The sequence below is a fragment of the Pleurodeles waltl genome, chromosome 1_1 (assembly GCF_031143425.1).
Source record: "Pleurodeles waltl isolate 20211129_DDA chromosome 1_1, aPleWal1.hap1.20221129, whole genome shotgun sequence".
NCBI classification, from domain to species: Eukaryota; Metazoa; Chordata; class Amphibia; order Caudata; family Salamandridae; genus Pleurodeles; species Pleurodeles waltl.
The window spans coordinates 268,903,724-268,923,046 of record NC_090436.1 but is presented as its reverse complement, the minus strand read 5'-3'; the positions used below and the strand labels follow the sequence as shown (position 1 = coordinate 268,923,046).

Below are 19,323 nucleotides of genomic sequence, written 5' to 3'. Positions count from 1 at the left end.
AGATTCCTGCCCTTTCCCATTGGTGTAGGGCAGTGTAGCAAGAAGACTTAAGGCACTTCCCTACACCAATACCCTATAAATAAGCCCTACAGTTCATAGCAATTTTGGTGAAATAAGGCACCCATATCAGTTTTGTGTGTGGATGCAGTCTACGCCACAAGGGGTCACAATTACCCAATACCAACCTCAGAAGAATTGAGTTAGCTTCTCGGGATCCAAACATCTGAGCTGCAGATCATAGAGACAGCAGCAAACCGAGCTATCACACTACAGTTTTCTTATTCTGTATATGCATGTTGCAGAGACCGGCATTGTTATCTGTGAAAGCCAGAACCACTGAAGGATGTGTCACTGTTCATGCCAGTGAAAATAACAGGCAAGATAAAACCCACTCTGAAAGTCAATAAATGAAGATGTGTAAAAGGAAAAGTTTGACTCTCAATCATGACGGAAGGACCTTTCTCAAATAGCATACACACGTTTAAAAAAAAAATATATATCCATTCACTCTTAACCTGTTGGACTTTCCCAGTCTTTTTGCCTCCTGCCTCCTATTTTTTTCTGACCTGTTGCTGTTGGTTTTTCAACTCTGAGCACTTTACCACTGCTAACCAGTGCTAAAGTGCATATGCTCTCCGTGTAAATTGTATGTAATTAGTTTATCCATGATTGGCCTATTTGATTTACTAGTAAGTCCCTAGTAAGGTGCACTAGAGGTGCCAGGGCCTGTAAATCAAATGCTACTAGTGGGCCTGCAGCACTGGTTGTGCCACCCACATAAGTAGCTCTGTAATCATGTCTCAGACCTGCCACTGCAGTATCTGTGTGTGTATTTTTACACTGTAAATTCGACTTGGCAAGTGTACCCACTTGCCAGGCCTAAACCTTCCCTTTTCTTACATGTAAGGCACCCCTAAGGTAGGCCCTAGGTAGCCCCAAGGGCAGGGTGCAGTGTATGGATAAGGTAGGACATATAGTAATGTGGTTTATATGTCCTGACAGTGAAATACTGCCAATTTCGTTTTTCACTGTTGCAAAGCCTGTCTCTCTCATAGGATAATATGGGGCTACCTTTAAATATGATTAAAGTGTAGATTCCCCTAGAGAGTAGATGGACATGTGGAGTTTGGGGTCCCTGAACTCACAATTTAAAAATACATCTTTTAGTAAAGTTGATTTTAAGATTGTGCGTTTGAAAATGCCACTTTTAGAAAGTGAGCATTTTCTTGCTTAAACCATTCTGTGACTCTGCCTTGTTTGTGGATTCCCTGTCTGGGTCAGTTTGACAGTTGGTTGTTTTTCACCTCACACCAGACAGTGACACAAAGGGAGCTGGGGTGTAACCTGCATTTCCTGATTAACCATCTCTGCTAGGAGGGAGGGGTGGAGTGGTCACTCTCATCTGAAAGGACTGTGCCTGCCTCTAACAATGCCGGCTCCAACCCCCTCGCGTGTGTCTGAGGCCTTGCCTGGGCAAGGCAGGATTTCACAAGTAGGTGTGAGTCCCCTTTGAAGAAAGGTGACTTCAAAGACTAAAATGGGTATAAGAAGGGCACCCAAATCTACAGACTTGAGAAACACTTCTGGAACCAAGAGGAACCTCTGCCTGGAGAAGAGCTGAATAGCTGAGGAAGAAGAGCTGCCCTGCCTGTGACTGTGCTTTGTGGAGCTATCCTGCAGTTGCTGCTTCTGCCAGAGTAAGAGGGCAAAGACTGGACTTTGTGTGCCTTCCATCTTGTGAAGAAATCTCCAAGGGCTTGAGCTTGCCTCCTGTTGTTTGAAGTCTCAGGGACAGCAAAGACTTCTCTCTGCCAGCACCTGGAGTCTCTGGAAAGACTCCTACTCTGCCCTGTCATGCCCATCCAGTTCCTGGGACCCTGAAAGGAGAAGCTGGCAGCCTATAGACAAGAAAATCCACGCACAGAGCGCCATGCGGGGAAAAGATTGACGCAAATCCGATCTGCGGCTGAAAAAACGACGCGCCGCCGGCTCCGCAGCTGAGAAACGACGCTCGCAGGAAACGCGACTGAAACATCTACGCACGGAGCAGGAGAAACAACGTGCAGCATCGCTGACGGAGGCTGGGTGATCACAACCTGCGCTGCGTGATTTTCAGATCATCGTGCAGCTGGATTTTCGACTTGCGTACCGCCGTGCGGAGTTATTTTTGACGCACACCCGCCCGTGCGGGGTTATTTTTGACGCACACCAGGTACATTTTCACTCTAGCAGCGCTAGTGTGTTTTTAAAACTACTCAAAGACTCTTTTTGATTTTTAATTGTTAACTTGACTTGTGTATGGTGGATTTTTGTCATTTTGGTCCTGTTTTGTTTAGATAAATATTTCCTATTTTTCTAAACTGGTGTTGTGTCAGTTTGTAGTGTTTTCATTAAGTTACTGTGTGCGTTGGTACAAATACTTTACACCTAGCACTCTGAAGTTAAGCCTACTGCTCTGCCAAGCTACCAAGGGGGTAAGCAGGGGTTAGCTGAGGGTGATTCTCTTTTACCCTGACTAGAGTGAGGGTCCTTGCTTGAACAGGGGGTAACCTGACTGTCAACCAAAGACCCCATTTCTAACATAACCTATTTGAGACTATACAAAAAAAATAAGGAGAATTTTATACCTCAAATAGTTATTCTTATGGTGCGGGAGAACCCTGTTCGCTATGAAAAAGCTCAAAAGGTTTTGTTGATAGACTGGTGGGCTCTAAAGGTCGAGTAAACTGGGACGAAGTCACTAACATGTTAGTATCACTAAACCTGGAATTACTGGGTCATTTTGTAAGTTGGACTTCTTTACTCTTTATATTGAAAAAGAGGTATGGTTGACCACACTGCGAAAACCTCATTAAAAGGAACTGGTAGATTCGAAGTTCAATTAATGTCTTTGATTGAAGACTTCCAGACAATGTATCCTTTTCTATCAGAAGTCACTCCTGCGTGAATGAGATTCACCCTATTTGACAGTTACAAATATAGCATCACACTTGTATATAAAATGACAGCTACCACCTTACAAAGTGTTACTGTTAGAGAGTCAGTAACGCTCAACGCTCTGTCACTCCATACGCAGTCATGATGCATCTCGGCTTTTTATTGTACTAATGGGAGAAGGAACTCCCTTTTGACACCCGCTTTCACTTCCAATTTGCACAAGTTCATAGTGTGTGTGTGGCTATTCGTGATGGCACCTGGGAAAGCAGATTTTTTAGTTGCATAGGTAACTCTTCTTCTACAATCTAATCTAGAACATAGGCATTTACCTCCTATAAACATGGGGAGTGATCACCTCATAGACCAGCCCTCTCTGAGTAGCTATATTGGCAAATGGGTCATGCTTTAAATCCTTAACAAAATAACCTAAAATTTGCTCTCAATAAAGTTACCAGCCTCCACCCTGAAGTGCAACGTACTCCCTGTACATTCTAGGGGTGTAAATCAAACACTGCAAACAATACCCGTTTCCCCTCAACCCTCCCCTTCATAAACCAGAGCAGAATGATGACTTGAGGTTCTAGCCTTTAAACAGTGCTCATCAAAAGCTAGTCCAACAAAGGAGGCCTCCATTCTCACTTCATGGAGTGGCTTAAGATCCACAATCGTCTGTCTACCTTTAAAACAGGAGATGTGTATCCCACATACACTCTTTCTTTTACATTGATTATATTTTAATAGATGATGCCCACAACCCCAATCCATCTAACCCCACAACTGAACAAATTCTCGTTTCTGACCATGCATGAATTTCCCTCCTATATGACATTGCCCTTCACCCAAAAAAAATAAAAAATGGAGAGTGAATAATCTTCTTGTGGAGACTGCACTTTCAGAGGGAAGATTAAGAAGGAAATCTCACAATTTATAGAAACTAATAGAAACTCAGGTCCTAACCTCCAAATTGTCTGGGACACTCTGAAATCCACAATATGTGGTCATATGATCAAACTAATGACCTGGAAGAATAAACAAGACAACTCCAACTTAAATAAACTGGAACAAGGAATAAAATTATGGGCCAAACTCATAATATGGAAAGGTCTGGCTGGCACCTTGGCCTTATCTGTACGGTGTGGAACGCTACGGTTGTGCTCATGTGCGGATACTATTGAATCTGCAGAAGTTGGCCCACACTTAGGCTATATCGTATGAACAAGATTGATCCTGATATTCATTTTAGGGACAACCATAAAAGGCATACACATACAAGCCCTGAACAAGTCCTGTGTTGAGGACGAAATGCGTTGGCTGCTGTTTTTATGAATATGTTTCAAGAAATAGTTGAATAAAAAGAAGACAACAATGTGACGTTATATAATTTCTGGACTTTTATGATATATCTATACGTGGTGCACTATCAAAATATTTCAAACGTCCTATCCATGCATGGTGGGAATGGGTCCTGTTTATCAGGGGTGCCGACAACTCATTAAATTCTTTCCTAGAGTCTCTCTTGAAGAAAATACAAAAAATGTGGCTAAAACTAGACACATACATCTCCAAGATCACTCTGTCATAGATGACACCTCCTTTTCATTTCCCCCCATATTTCCCACCTTCTCTCTCCTCTCCACTAACCCTCTCCCACATGGACCCCTCACTATCTCCCTCACCTAACCTCATACCCCCTCTCCCTGCTATGCTGTCACTTTTTCTCTACTTTCCTCTCTCTCTTTTTCTCCCTATCTACCTCTACTCTTTTCCGCTGTCCTATTTTTCTTTCTTCTTTCCTTTCCTATGCCACACTAATACCTTGGGGTATCCTAATGTACAATAATGCTAACAATTAACCCTATAGCTCAAAACGTACCTCTATCCCCCAAACCAACACATCTACATGCTCCAAAGACAACAGAAACTGCTGAAACTATATTACTCTTTGTCACAATTCCTCTGTTATTAACTATGTAACTAGTGTCATTTATCATAACCCACTATAAGATGTATTTACCTCTTCCCTCTGAACTGTGCTTCTAATGTTTGTTGTATAAAATCTCAATAAAAAATTATTTGAACAAAAAAACAGGAGACATGTGCAGTTGCTCTGGTAGATTTATACATTTTCTGAATCAACATTATTTAACAGCTGCAAAATACCTATTATCTCCAAGTACATTCATGCTATTCAGAAGGAATACAATCTTTTATTTATTCCAAACTTGTACTATGACTTTAAGGACTTATAGAGGGTCCCACATTATAAGAAGCCACCATTTTCATGTTATTCCCACATGGTTTACACCAAGAAAAAATGGGACATCTCCTAATGGGTGCAATTCGTGTAATAACTGGTATTAGGTGTAGCCCTGGGCGAAATGTTTGCTCCCACTACATAATTGCTCATTACCTTAGATGATGGAGCACTTTATACCAGTAATACACAAGAGGCCACTGTGAGGACACCTGAGGAACTGTCAAATAAAACTACTTGGTAATACCATACAACAATGAGAATTGTAATTGAATGTGCTAGGATGCTTCTTGCCAAGAACATTTTCCAGCATGGAGAAGATTCCTACTTATAGACTGCTGACACTAGAAAGGGATGTGCCTGTGCACCAAACCTAGCTAACCTCTACGAACACAACATCAAGATTATGTATTTTTATTCTGATAAAAATCCTTTTCAGAACATTGAATTGTGGAAAGGATACATAGATGATAATCTGATCATTTGGGAAGGAGAACAGAGACTCACAAATAGGTTTATGAACTTGCCCATGTAGAGATGAACATCTAAGATTTGCCTTAAACACAAAAAGAATATCACATTCTTGGATCTCATGGCAAATGAAGGACATTTGATGACCACTGTTTACACCAAACCTATGGACCAAGGCTAATTTCACTAGTCACCATGCAAGAACTCTCTGCGAGTATCCTCTTGAGGAGAAACTCCACTAATCTTGAACTTTACAATGAACAATGTTCCAATTTATAAAGAGAATTAGAGGAACGTGGATATCCCAAATATAACCATCAAGAAACATGTAGAAAAGAGACAGAAATAATAATAAGGGCAGTCTTTTGGACTCTTATGTAAATGAACTGAACAATCACATTACATGAATCTCAACTTTATCCATCTGACCCAAGAAAGTATAACAGATTATCAGGAAACATTTCAGAGTTCAACAGCATTTCAATAATGACCTGGAACACTTATTGTTTGCTTTCAAGATAAATGAATACTCTCATGATCACAAAGAAATCAGAAAGATGCATAAACCGCATTGTGGGGTCTACCAAAGATTATAGGGAATGACCCTCTGGATATTTCAATGTATTAATCATATGAAACTCATCAAATTAATTGACTCAGAATTGGCAATCGAATGGGAATTTAGAAAATTCAACAACTACAATAGAACTAACGTCATACTTGTTGAACTGCACTTGCCATCTTAGATTTGTGGGAATGACAACCAGAAAAATGAGGATTAGAATTAAAACACATAAATCCAATTAAAACAATGAGCCTTGACCAGAGAATTAATTACACACTTCAAACTGTTGCAGTGGAGTCCAGAGGATACAGTCCAGAGGATCTCACCTGGAGTACTGCTGAGAAATTGACATGAATGTAAAACAACGGTTAGTAAAAAGACAACAGGAGTGGGTGTTCTGTTTTAGCACAAATTGAACAGGACTCAATGAGAGAGTTGTATAATGTTGTTCAAATCAAGGGTTAGTTTCTAATGGAACTTTTCAGGCAGCGTTATTGATGTATTCACTAATATTTTTGTACGAATTATGACTTTTAAGCCCCTAATTACAATATAGGAAGCAGATAATTTTTGTATAAAAAATGTTGTGATCTTCCTAACACTTTACTTTTGGTATTTCACGGAAATCATCTTATATGTAGGTATTACAACACCTGATGATATATATCGTTTTAACACCCTCAACATTATTTCATTTATAATTTATTTTAAGAGTCTAACATAATTTCACTTTTTGTTGAAAGCTCCACAGTATATACCTATTATGGTGTTTTTCTTTATCCACACAGTATAGAAGTATCTTTTCAGACAGCTGGTGAACACATTCTATTGCCCCTTTCTGATGATGCATGGACAGCAGCACAAAGCCATGTCATCACCTTGGATGCTTAGTTACAATAAAAACACTGCCATGTAGATGTGCGCAACTACACTTCACTTCGGATACACAAGTGCAATGGTCCTGAAGAAAGTGTAATGGTCCTGAAGAAATCCCTATAATGCATTTGTCACCATTAAAGAGCTGAAACATCTTGACACTAGTAAGATGATGAGAAAGGAATCATCATATTATATATTTCTCTCCCACTCCCCAGGTGTTTTTAACTTTGCATAAGACAGGGTTGAAAACCACATACTAAGAAAGTATCCCTTATCGGGGGAAGGATTCTCCTCATTAAATAGATCCTCCCGTCGTTGGTCACTTTTCTACTGCCACCACCATGCAGTGAGGTGCCAGTATGTCTCTGGGAAGAATACCTTCAAATCAATCCATGCTACATAATACAGTTACCTCTATATTTGCATGTAGTCTGTCAAACAATGCATGTTCATCCAATGGTAATCAGCCAACATCAGTCCATATAATAAGCTGATGCAGATCCCAGGCCACAGCGACCAGGATCTGGGAGAACTGGTGTATGAACTGAACTGAAAGACAAATGAAGAGGAGAGCTACAGGGTTATCACTAGCAATAAACATGACTGGACACAAGAGGGATCAAGGCATATGACACTGTCAGTGTCTTTTATCAGTCAATGGCCTTTTAGAACAGCAACCAAATGTAGCTGTGGCCTCCTAGAAGGTCCAAATGGGGCCTACTTTTAGTAAAAAGGATCCAAAACACAATTCCAGATAATCCTTCAGCTTCCAGTGTGTGCACTCCCAAACACTTCATTTGCTGTATGGTGGGGGGTAATATGTATTCAGTTTGATAGATCATAGGGATCTAGGTTAGGCTTCTTTTAAGTGTGCTTGAAATGCTGAATTACATCAGGACTGAAAGAGCACAGCTTGGTCACTGAGCACAGGTTATCAGTACAACTTGATTTGTCCCCATCCAGAAAAGCTTAGCTCTGACAGTGGGAATTTGGATAATTTTTGACTGAGTGGCTAACACTGTACAGTCATAACCTTACCTCAAGGGTAACACAATTGTTTCTTTAGAGTCTATATGATGACTCTGTTTATAAACTGTGAAAGCCTTACTAGCCAAAGCATCAACAATAATTTCGCACAGCTCTTGTGTAGGGTGAAAAGTGCAAGGAGACAGCCAGGGGGACATTTCAACTCTGAGGTAGGTACTACAGATGCACCTGCTCAGATTGTTTTGCTTGTAAAATCAGTTCCTTAAAATAGTGCAAACTATTGTATAAAGCTTCAGAGCAGTACTGGAACAGGTGTATTACCATTTATTCCTACAACAGAAAGTCCTGCATGAATGGGAAATATGATTCTTGCTGAGAACGTGAGCTGATGCCCGGTGAAACTATGGATGGTTGCCCACATGACCTAACAGATTTCAGGACAGAACACCACAAGTTAGAGCCACAGTTCCAATTCTTGGCCTGGGTGTAACACAGATTGATGCAAGCATAATCTGTTGAGACAGTGTTCACTTCTGAGCAACCTCAGATTTTTTCATACAAGCCAACTCCACAAACAAGTGATTGACATCATACTCCTTTAGCCCTATTGACATTGATGCTAAGGGTTTGAAGAAAGTCCAACCCCAGTGCCCTGTATCTCTAACTGCTGTGTTTGTTGAAGGAACCAATGCAAGGAGAGTGACGGACTACCCTGCATGGAACAATGACATCACTTTCAGAAGGAAGATTTGACAGTCCCTACTGCTTGTTAGGAAAGAAAGTTATATAAAATGTTTGAACTGACATTACTGGAGCTGAAGTCAGCAAAGATGGGCTGAACTTGGTCCAGTTTGTAGAGCAAAGCCACAGTAAGATGGGCCCCGGGACATTAGAGGCAAACATCCACAGCCACCATGGCTGTGGCTCATCAGCCAGTACCGGCCTGTGGCCCCACGAACAACGTCTGACAGTCCTTGCCAAAGGTTTTTGATCGAAATAGACAAAATATAACCTATACATTTGTGTTGGTATTTGGAAAAGAAAGAACAGCACCACATTTAAAGATTTTTTTCCCCACAGTTCACATGCTTAAAAGATCCTAAAAAAACAACTCATTGGAAACGAAGTTATTCATGTCGGATAGGGACACCGATATTACAGTGTCAACAAAGACCAATAAAAATTATTAGTGCACTTCACATACTGTATCAGACTGACAGTAGTTATGGTTGGGATCGACAGTGGTGACGTTTTAAAAAAGGGTCAAACGTATTCTCTACGTAAGAGTAAAGTTTGAGTAAAAACCTAGCTCTAGTTTTCTCTTCGAGTGACCTCTTTCTAAAATCTGATCCTCAGTGGGATTTGCTTCAAATGTGCCTAACGGTACCCACTGCGGTTTAAACCGCTGAGATACATTTCGTCTGCTAGATTAACGTGCCAACCTACTGTTCCAGAGAACAATTTTATTGTAGAAAAGCACCCAAGTTCGTTATTATAAAAAGTCGGCTAAAAAGCTTCTTTTATGAGACACACCCGATCATTTACAGTGCAGTTTTTCGAAACGTGAGCAATTAAGCAGTCAATTATGCAAACTTTTTCAATTCTCCTTCCAAAATGAACCTGACTTACTGCAGTGATAGGTACTTTAGAAAGTTGGGAACATTACAAATAATTGAGCCTGTGAAATTGTACACACTTAAATATGAACTTTACTTTTGTTTCTTAGAACTAAGGGTCGTTACTTAACCAGGGCGTCATAGCAGTCCACCTCAGTACCGGGAAAGTGTGCAATTACAAATATGTCAAGCATTAGGTTTTTAACTAAAACTCAAATAAATGGTGAAAAGGAAAAGTTAAATATATCAACATTTCTCTTCAAATGTGGTATACATCTAACTTTGAACTTCAATGTGCAAAACCAGGTTTCAAATAAAGCAGTTTTATCCCAATTCGAGTCACCTCTCCGTGCCATCTTCCTAGTCTCTTTTGCCCTTTATCATCAAGGGCAGCCAGATCTGTGAATTTCTCTACAACTAGAATGAAAATAATTTTGTTTTGGGAACACTCCAATTGAAAAGGTACCAAGGATTCCTAAGCACTTTATCACAAGTGAATTGTTGGAAAGACATGCCTCGTATGCCACCTTGGGAGAGCATCGTCATTGGACATACTAAAAGATGGAACAGGCTTTACATTAAGGCTGCTGTTAGAATTGGGGTCTCTAGTTGGCAGAGGTATTCACATTTTTTCAAAATAAGGACCACAATCCTAGTCAGGATAAGTCACATACAATCCACAGAATCCTGTGCCCACCCTCTGGTAGCTTAGCATTGAGCAGTCAGGCTTAACTTAGAAGGCAATGTGTAAAGTATTTGTGCAATAAATCAAACAGTAACACAGTGAAAACACCACACAGGTGTAGAAAAATATAAGATATGTATCTGGTTAAATTCAGGTCAAAATGATAAGGAATCAATAAGCACAAGTTGAGATATCAATTTTGCAAGATTAAAAAGAGTCTTAAATCTTAGAAATCAACAGTTGTATCTTGTTTACACAAAATACCTGGTTTGCATAAAAAATAACAGGCACGGAGAACGCAGAAGAGGAAATGCGTGGAAAAATAGGAGGAGCGTTGGGAGTTCAGGTGCAGCGATGACGATGCATTGTTTCTTTCCACGCTGGAAGGGGCTTTGCATCGATTTCCGGGGCGCAGTCTTGGTTCCTCACTGCCATGTGGGAATCTTTTTGATTCCCAGGGACGATGCGCAGAAATCCTAGGCATGCGGCACGAAGTCACAGGCATTGCATCAACCCGGTGTGGCGATGCGTCGTATTTTCTGTTGCATGGTAGGCGATGCATCGATTCTTTACTCAGGAAGTTGGGCTGCGTCATTGCAGTTCGGCTGTGCGCCGATCCGGTAGGGCTGTGCATTGAATGCACATTCACAAGGCAGGCGCTGCATCGAATCTTCACTCAGGAAGTCGGGCTGCGTCTTTCCGGTTCAGCTGTGCAGCGATTTTCTTTCCACAATGCAGGCTGTGCGTTGTTTCACGCAAGCTGTGCGTCGATTTTTGGCACACAAGGAGTTCCTTGAAGAGATGAAGTCTTTTTGGCCATAAGACTTCAGAAAACAGGAGGGAAGCTCAATCCAAGCCCTTGAACAACACTTCTCAGCAAAGTCAGAGGGCAGTAGGGCAGCAGGGCAACAGCAGGGCAGCAGTCCTTTTCAGCAAATCAGTCCAGATTAGTCCTTAGGGCAGCCAGGCAGCACCTCTTGGCAGATTGCATGTTCAGGTCCAGAAGTGTCTGATTTGGTGGGGTCAGAGACCCAGTTTATATACCCAAAGATACCTTTGAAGTGGGGGAGACTTTAAAGAGTGATTTTGAAATGCACAAGGTCCCCTTTCAGTGCAGGTCAGTCTGCCAGGGTCCCAGCAGGGGGTTTGCAGTCCATTGTGTGAGGGCAGGCCACTAGCCTTTGAAATGTAAGTCTCGGACCTGCCACCCTCCCAGCCCATAAAGACTCATTCAGTATGAAGATGCGTGCAGGTGTGACTGAGTATCCTGTGTTTGTGGTTGACTGGGTGAAATGCATAAGGGAATTGTCAACCAGCCCAGCCCAGACGTGGATCTGAGACGGATGGATATCAAGTGCAGAGAAATGCTCACTTTCTAAAAGTGGCATTTCTAAAATAGTACTTCACCAATAAGTAGGATTTTGTATTACCATTCTGGCCATACTAAACATGACCTGTTTACCCCTTCCTGATCACAATCTACCATTCAACCAGTATGTGAGGGCAGACCTAATGCTAGCCTATAACAGGAGCAGGCCTCAAAGTAGTGGAAAATGAATTTAGGAGTTTTCCACTACCAGGACATATAAAACACACCTGCATATGTCCTGCCTTTTACCTACATAGCACCCTGTCCTATGGGTTACCTACGACCTACCCTTGGGGTGACTTATATGAAGAAAAAGGGGAGTTTAAGGCTTGGCAAGCACTTTTAAATGCCAAGTCGAAGTGGCTGTAAAACTGTGCACACAGGCCTTGCAATGGCAGGCCTGAGACACAGTTAAGGGGCTACGTATGTGGGTGGCACAACCAGTGCTGCAGGCCCACTAGTAGCATTCAATTTACAGGCATACGTAGTGCACTTTACTTGGGACTTACAAGTAAACCAAATATGCCAATTTGGAATGAAAAGAAAATAAGTTACTTACCTGTAACTGTAGTTCTCCAGTATTGGAATCTTTCATAGATTCACATGCTTGAATCATTCCCCGTCGTCGAGATGGGAGTCCCCGGTATAATTTACACAAGTAGTGTCAAGATATAATAACAAGGAAAAAAGGCCCTAGGCCTCTTCAATTTAACAGTCTATCAGAGTCATTTTGTGAAAAGGACCAAACTTGAGCATCCACCATTCAGGCAACAGCACCCTCTAGAATCCTCCTGAGAGAAGCTCCAGCACCTCAGATTTTCCAAGCACAAGTGCGTACAATGTAGGAAATAAGAGAGAGAGAGAGAGAGGTGAAGTGAGCTTCTCCGGGGAGGCGGGTGGGTCGCATGTGAATCTATGAAAGATTCCAATACTGGAGAACTACAGTTACAGGTAAGTAACTTATTTTCTTACTCCAGTATTGGAACTTTCATAGATTCACATGCTTGAATCAGAGTAGAGAGCAGTAGCTATGCACATTGTAATATAATAACACCTTTGATCGAAAACACCTTGATACATGAAACCTCATTATATCAATGTATATAAATCTATGTAACTATAAAGGTATACCTCTATATATATAAATACATATATATATATATACTGTATACACATATAGATATCCAGAATGACAAAGCAAAAAGTATCCCAAAACACGTATGTAATATGAATACTATCATTAAAAATGACCACTTATCTGTCTATCAGAATGTTTTCTTACTCTTGTTTACTTTCCTTTTTTTTTTTTTTTTTACTGTGTAGGCAAATATAAGGGATATAAACAATGTGCATACCTGTTCTAGGATGGAGGGATGGAGAAGAGATGGCTCACCTTCACCTGAAGAGATTCCTGAGAACCGCTTGACCCACTGCTACTTCTCCCTGAGATAGAGATTCCAAGCAGTAGTGTTTTGTGAATGTATGACAGCTCCTCCATGTTGCTGCCCTACAAATGTCTTGTAGTGAAACTCCGGTGAACAGCGCCGCTGACGATGAGATTGCCCTCGTGGAGTGAGCAAGTATAGGTGAGTGCAGAGGTTTGCCCGCTGCTTGATGGCAGAAGCGAATGGCTGAGGCGATCCATCTGGAAATACTCTGCTTGGAGAGTGGATGTCCTTTCCTAGGAGCACTGTATGCTACGAACAGCTGATTAGAGTGTCGAAAAGATTTAGTCCTGTCCAAATAGAATTGAACACATCTTTTAACGTCTAAGGAGTGTAATGCCCTCTCAGCCAGAGTGGATGGATGAGGAGAAAAGGATTTGAAGACTAAAGGTTCATTGATGTGAAAGTCTGAAGGAACCTTTGGAATAAAATGCGGGTTAGTACGCATTAGCAGTCTGTCATGTTTAAGCTGTAGGAATGGCTCTTGAATGGAGATTGCTTGCACCTCGCTGACTCGCCTAGCTGATGTGAGAGCTACCAATAAAGCAACCTTCCATGAAAGGAACTTGAGAGAAGCACGGTGGATCGGCTCAAACGGATGCTTCATCAGTTGTGCTAAGACGATATTTAGGTTCCAAGAAGGAGATGGAGGCCTGAAAGGAGGGAAAACTCTGAAAAGCCCGTTCAAGAACCTCTTCATCAGACAAGAGGAGTAGAGTGAGGGTGTAGCATCCGAACTTCTGTATGCAGCTATCGCTGCTAGGTGAACTTTAATGGAAGAATGTGCCAGGCCAGCTTGAGCTAGCTGCAATAGGTACGGTAATATTTCCTCTGGTGGTGAGACTAATGGGTCAATCTGTCGTTGATGACACCAGACACAGAATCGTCTCCATTTACAATAATACGTTTTATTGGTGCTATCCGCTCTGGCTTTTGACAAAATATCCCTACATTCCTGTGGGATATTCAAATGTGCGAACTCCCTGTGGTCAGGGGCCATGCTGATAAACGCATTGACTTCGGATCCGGGTGCCAAACCTGGCCATTGTTCATTGTCAACATTTGGGGAAACGGCTCCAGCGGAATGTGAGGCTTGATTGACAGAAGAAGAAGTTCTGCGAACCAATGCTGACGCGGCCAGTACGGAGCTAATAATATCAGAGTGCACGGCTCTGCTTTCATCTTCGTGAGGACCCGTGGGATCAACGGAATTGGAGGAAAGGCGTAAGCAAAGATGTCTGACCAGACTATCGAAAACACATTCCCCCAAGATCCCTTCTGGTGATGCCAACTTGCAAAGAACTGGCATTTGGCGTTGCGCTTGCTTGCAAACAGGTCTACTGTTGGTGTTCCCCACTGGGAAAAAATGTGGTTCACTATTGACTGGTCTAGCTCCCACTCGTGGCAGCTCGACTTCTGCCTGTTGAGTGCATCTGCAGTCTTGTTGTCTATTCCCGGCATGTGCACCGCTGATAGTGTGATGCCTTGCTGCGAGGCCCAATTCCAGATTGTCTGGGCTTCTCTGGAGAGAGTGAGAGATCTTGTGCCTCCTTGTTTGTTGAGGTAATGCATTGTGGTAGTGTTGTCCGTCCTTATTACCACTTGGGATCCTGATAGCTTGGGAAGAAATGCCTGTAAGGCAGCCAATTGATATGCATTGATGCCAGAAGCGGTGGCCATTTGCCACTTATTTGCAGATCCTGTAGCACAGCCCCCCAGCCTTCCAGGGATGCATCCGTCGTTATGGTCCACGTAGCTGGCTGCTGTAGAAACGAAAGGCCGATTGATAGATGATGCCTTAGAGACCACCATCTCAGAGCCCTGAGTATTGTTGGAGTTATGAGTATCTAATCCTTGAAAATGCCTGACAAGTCAGTTGCTCCTGTAAGGGACGCATCTTTAAACAGCATAGAGGAACTAGAGGTATGCATGAAGACATCATGCCCAATGGAGACTTGAACAGACAAACAGTATCCTTGCTTCTTTTCTGTATGGAACTTGTTAGAGTCAGTAACCTTTGTTGCCTCTCTAAAGTGGGACATGCAATGGTGGATTGTGTGTCCAGTTTTGCCCCTAGGAAGATAATGTTTTGTGCTGGTAGAGGTTTGGATTTCTCCCAGCTGATGGTGAGTCCGAGGTTGGTTAGTAAGGAAACGCACTTTCTTGTTGATTTGTGCGCTCCTGCGTAGGTCTTTGCCTTTATCAGCCAATCGTCTAAGTATCGAAAAATTTGGTGTTTTCTCCTTCTGAGAAAGGCTGCGATTGGTGCTAGACATTTGGTAAATATTGTGGGAGCTGATTTCAGTCTGAAAGGAAGGACACGGAATTGAAAATGGCTGCCGGCTACGGTGAATCTCAGGTATTTTCTGTGGGCCGGGTGGATGGGTATGTGGAAGTATGCGTCTTTCAGGTCTAGCGTAGACATGAAATCTCCCTGGTTGAGACGCAAGAGGACATCTTGTAGGCTGATCATACGGAACGATTGCTTTTTTTAGCTCCCTTAAATCGAGGATCGGCCTCCAATCCTTCCACTTTTTCCGAATGAGGAAGAACCTGGAAAAAAATCCTGTTCCCCGCTGGGCTTGAGGTACCTTCTCTATAGCTCCTTTGAGAAGCATTTTGTCGATCTCCTTTTTTGAGTTGAGGGTATCTTGAAGGAGTCCTGCGGGGGGTTGGAGGGAGGTAGTTGGGTAAATTCTAAAGTATGGCCCGTTCCACTAATTGTAGGACCCACTTGTCTGAAGTGATGGCTTGCCATTGTTCGAGGAATAGAGATATCCTCCCGCCCAGAATGAAAGGAGGAGAGTTGTTCGTAGCCGGAGCCTCGGATGCATCAGGTTCTACGAGTCGAATCTTTGGCCGGGCTGGTTGAGCGTCCACGACCTCCAGGTCTACCATAGGCTGGTTGCGGCGGCTGTCTCTGTGAGTAGTATTGGCGATATTGTTGGGAAGAGGAAGGATAGGTGGAATATCTGTGTTGTTGATATCCTCCTCTGTATGAGGGTTGGCCACGCCCTCTAGGTCGAAAGGAAGACTTTCGATATTGCAGGGTCCCTAGTGACCCTGCCGTGTCTGTGTCCGATGTGATGGATTGTAAGGCGTCATCAATGTGCTTTTCAAACAACGCCTGGCCATCAAAAGGTAAGTCCAAGATTTTATTTTGCACCTCTGGACGGAAAGAGGTAGCTTTAAGCCAACCTTGCCTCCTAAGCACCGCTGCACCGGCGAGCTATCAAGTGGTTGCAATGTCCATTGCACAGTCGATAAGTTCTGCAGACACGTGTTGACCCTCCTGTACAGTTTTGTTTGCCTCTGATCTTGTATCTTCCGGCAACTGGCCAATATAAGGTGCAATGTCCGCCCAAAGTTGCCTATCAAACCTAGCCAGTATAGCCAAAGAGTTGGAGGCTCTTACCACTAGGCGAGCCATAGAGGAAAACCTTTTACCTATATTATCTAGCCGTCTACCCTCTTTGTCTGGGGGTGCGAAAATCGGGGCAGAAGGGTTCTTAGATCTTCTTTGTGCTGCCTGAGCTACCACCGAATCCGGAGGAGGGTGTCCAGTTAGACATGTTGATGCATCGTCCAGTGCCTTGTATTTCTTATCTAAACGAGGTAGTACTGCAGTAACTGTAGCCCTATTATGCATGACTTTAAGACCCTCTTCCCACAGGTAGTTAACCATCAGGATAGAGCGCATGGATTTCTGAAAAGGTTCCTTAAAATCGTAAAGGAAACAGTTGTTTTGCTTGGATGGCATTGGTAAAGCAAAACGCTTGGCAGCTCTCTCGAGAAGATTGTGAAACCTTCCTATGTCTTCTGGTGGGGATTCCACCCTAGATTGAGAAGGAGAAGGAGGAGCAGGGATGATGTATTCGTCCCACTCGGAGTGAGTGTCCATGAGCTCCCCTTCTTCCTGATCTCCCTCTGAGATGTCCGTATCTTGAGGAAGTGTCATATCAGGAGTAGCCACATTCGTGAGAGGTAAGGAAGTTGGCCTCTGATGTGGAGTGGTAACTCCAGAGATGGGCGATGGGGGAGGTTGTTCTCCTTGAGGGGGAAACCGCCTGCTGTAATCAGCCAACATCGCTCTGAGGTCAGTCAATAGGGAGGATGGAATATATGCTCCCTGTTGGTATTGCTGTTGTTCTGCATAAACGTGGGGGTCATAGGCTTCCTCATACTCCTCCTCTTACTGATACTTTACGTTGAGTTGGGATGGACTGTGGGCGGTTCCAAATGGCCCCTCATCATCTGAGTCTTCTTCTCCCTCTAAAAGGTGCACTGGAACAAGGAAGGACACCTTACTAGGTGATGTATGAGTTGGCGTCAGCTTTTCCACACTTTTCTGATGTTTCTCCCTCGTCGACGGTGTCGTCGACGATGTCGTCGACGGCGCATACATAGACTTTGTCGTAGGCAGTGTCGTAGACGCTGGGCGCACAGAGATCTTAATAGAGGAAAGCCTCGCCGACGAGTCTACCGTCGTCGATGACGGTAGGGCTGACACTGACATCAGCGCCGTCGACGATGACGACGTGTAGACGGTCGTCGATGCTGATGTCGTAGCTGCAGCTCTCGTCGACGGTGGGGTACCTGCCCTCGTCGACGTTGTCACCGGCAGAGCAGTCGACGGTGGAAGCGCAGAACTGGATGTCGTCGTCACAAAAGTACACACCGACGGTACCGTCGACGATGAATCCATCGTCGACGATGCTTTTTTCCCAGTTACAGAGGATGGCTTCTTAAAAGCCACAGATGGTGGTACAGAGGATGATTTTCTGTGCCTCTCTGAACTGGTAGAATGACTTCTCCCCTCTTTCTTGGAAGCTTTCTTAGGAGAGGAAGATGGGCTGCGGCCCTTATAAGACCATGAAGCAGTCTTTTGTGGGCTTTTCTTGAGAGTTGGGAGGGAGATCTTGAGCCTGATCTCGCCCTCTTTGATGATCTCTTGGATGTTGAAGATTCATCACTCTCAGAGTCAGAAACTGGATTTTCTCTATGTTTTAGTTTCTGCAGCCATATCAATAATCTGCCTTCCCTGTCCTCTAAAGTCTTAGAGGAAAAGGTATGACAAATCTTACAGTCTTCAGCTGAATGGTCTGGGTAGAGGCAGTAAATGCAGTCCTGGTGAGGGTCTTCAGAATGTAGCCTTTTCTTTCCACAAGTCTTGCAGTCTCTGAAAAGACTCTTCTTCTCCTTGTCAGACATAGTTGGAAAATAGTTGACAAATCAAGTTAGATAAGTTTCTCTGAGAGAAAATGTTGAAAAGTTGTGAAGAAAGAGCAGAGCTCTGAGGAGACTCCCTAGCACGACGTGCAGTAGAAAACCTGAGGTGCTGGAGCTTCTCTCAGGAGGATTCTAGAGGGTGCTGTCGCCTGATTGGTGGATGCTCAAGTTTGGTCCTTTTCACAAAATGACTCTGCTAGACTGTTAAATTGAAGAGGCCTAGGACCTTTTTTCTTTGTTATTATATCTTGACACTACTTGTGTAAATTATACCGGGAACTCCCATCTCGACGGCGGGGAACGATTCAAGCATGTGAATCTATGAAAGTTCCAATACTGGAGTAACCAATGTTACCATGTTTGAGGGAGATACCATACGCACTTTAGCACTGGTTAGCAGTGGTATAGTGCGCAGAGTCCTAAAACCAGAAGAAACAGTGTCAGAAAAGTGGAAGAGACAGGCATAAAGTTGGAGGATGACCACCCTAAGGCTGTCAGGTCTAACAGCCACCTATAACGTGGGAGTGAGTGAAAAATGTTGCATCTCTGCATATGGCTGCACTCTGAACCTCTGCCTACTGTCCAAATCACTTAATGAAAAACATAGGCTATATTCTTTGTGGGAAGTTTTGGTGGTTTCTTTAATGAAGTAGTTCAGACAGTCTTAAGGATTGAAGACAATGAATAGCAGAACAAGGTAGGGGCAACCAAACGAGGCACTGACTTGTATTAAGTTGCAGTAATAATAATGTTTGCAAGAAATCACATTACCTTTTCGAAAAATTATAAAAATGTTCAAACAACACTTAAGGCAACAATTTTTCTCAAGTTCTGATGATAGGTGATCGTACATATAAAGATAGATGGCCTTGATGAAAATATACAA

At 43.0% G+C, this 19,323-nt stretch overlaps 1 protein-coding gene across 1 annotated transcript in view; it reads right to left on the bottom strand.

Moving 5' to 3' along the window:
* Window positions 1-19,323, bottom strand: part of PARP8 (poly(ADP-ribose) polymerase family member 8) — a 636,820-nt gene that overhangs the window by 192,539 nt on the left and 424,958 nt on the right. The gene's annotated exons all lie outside the window — the stretch shown is intronic.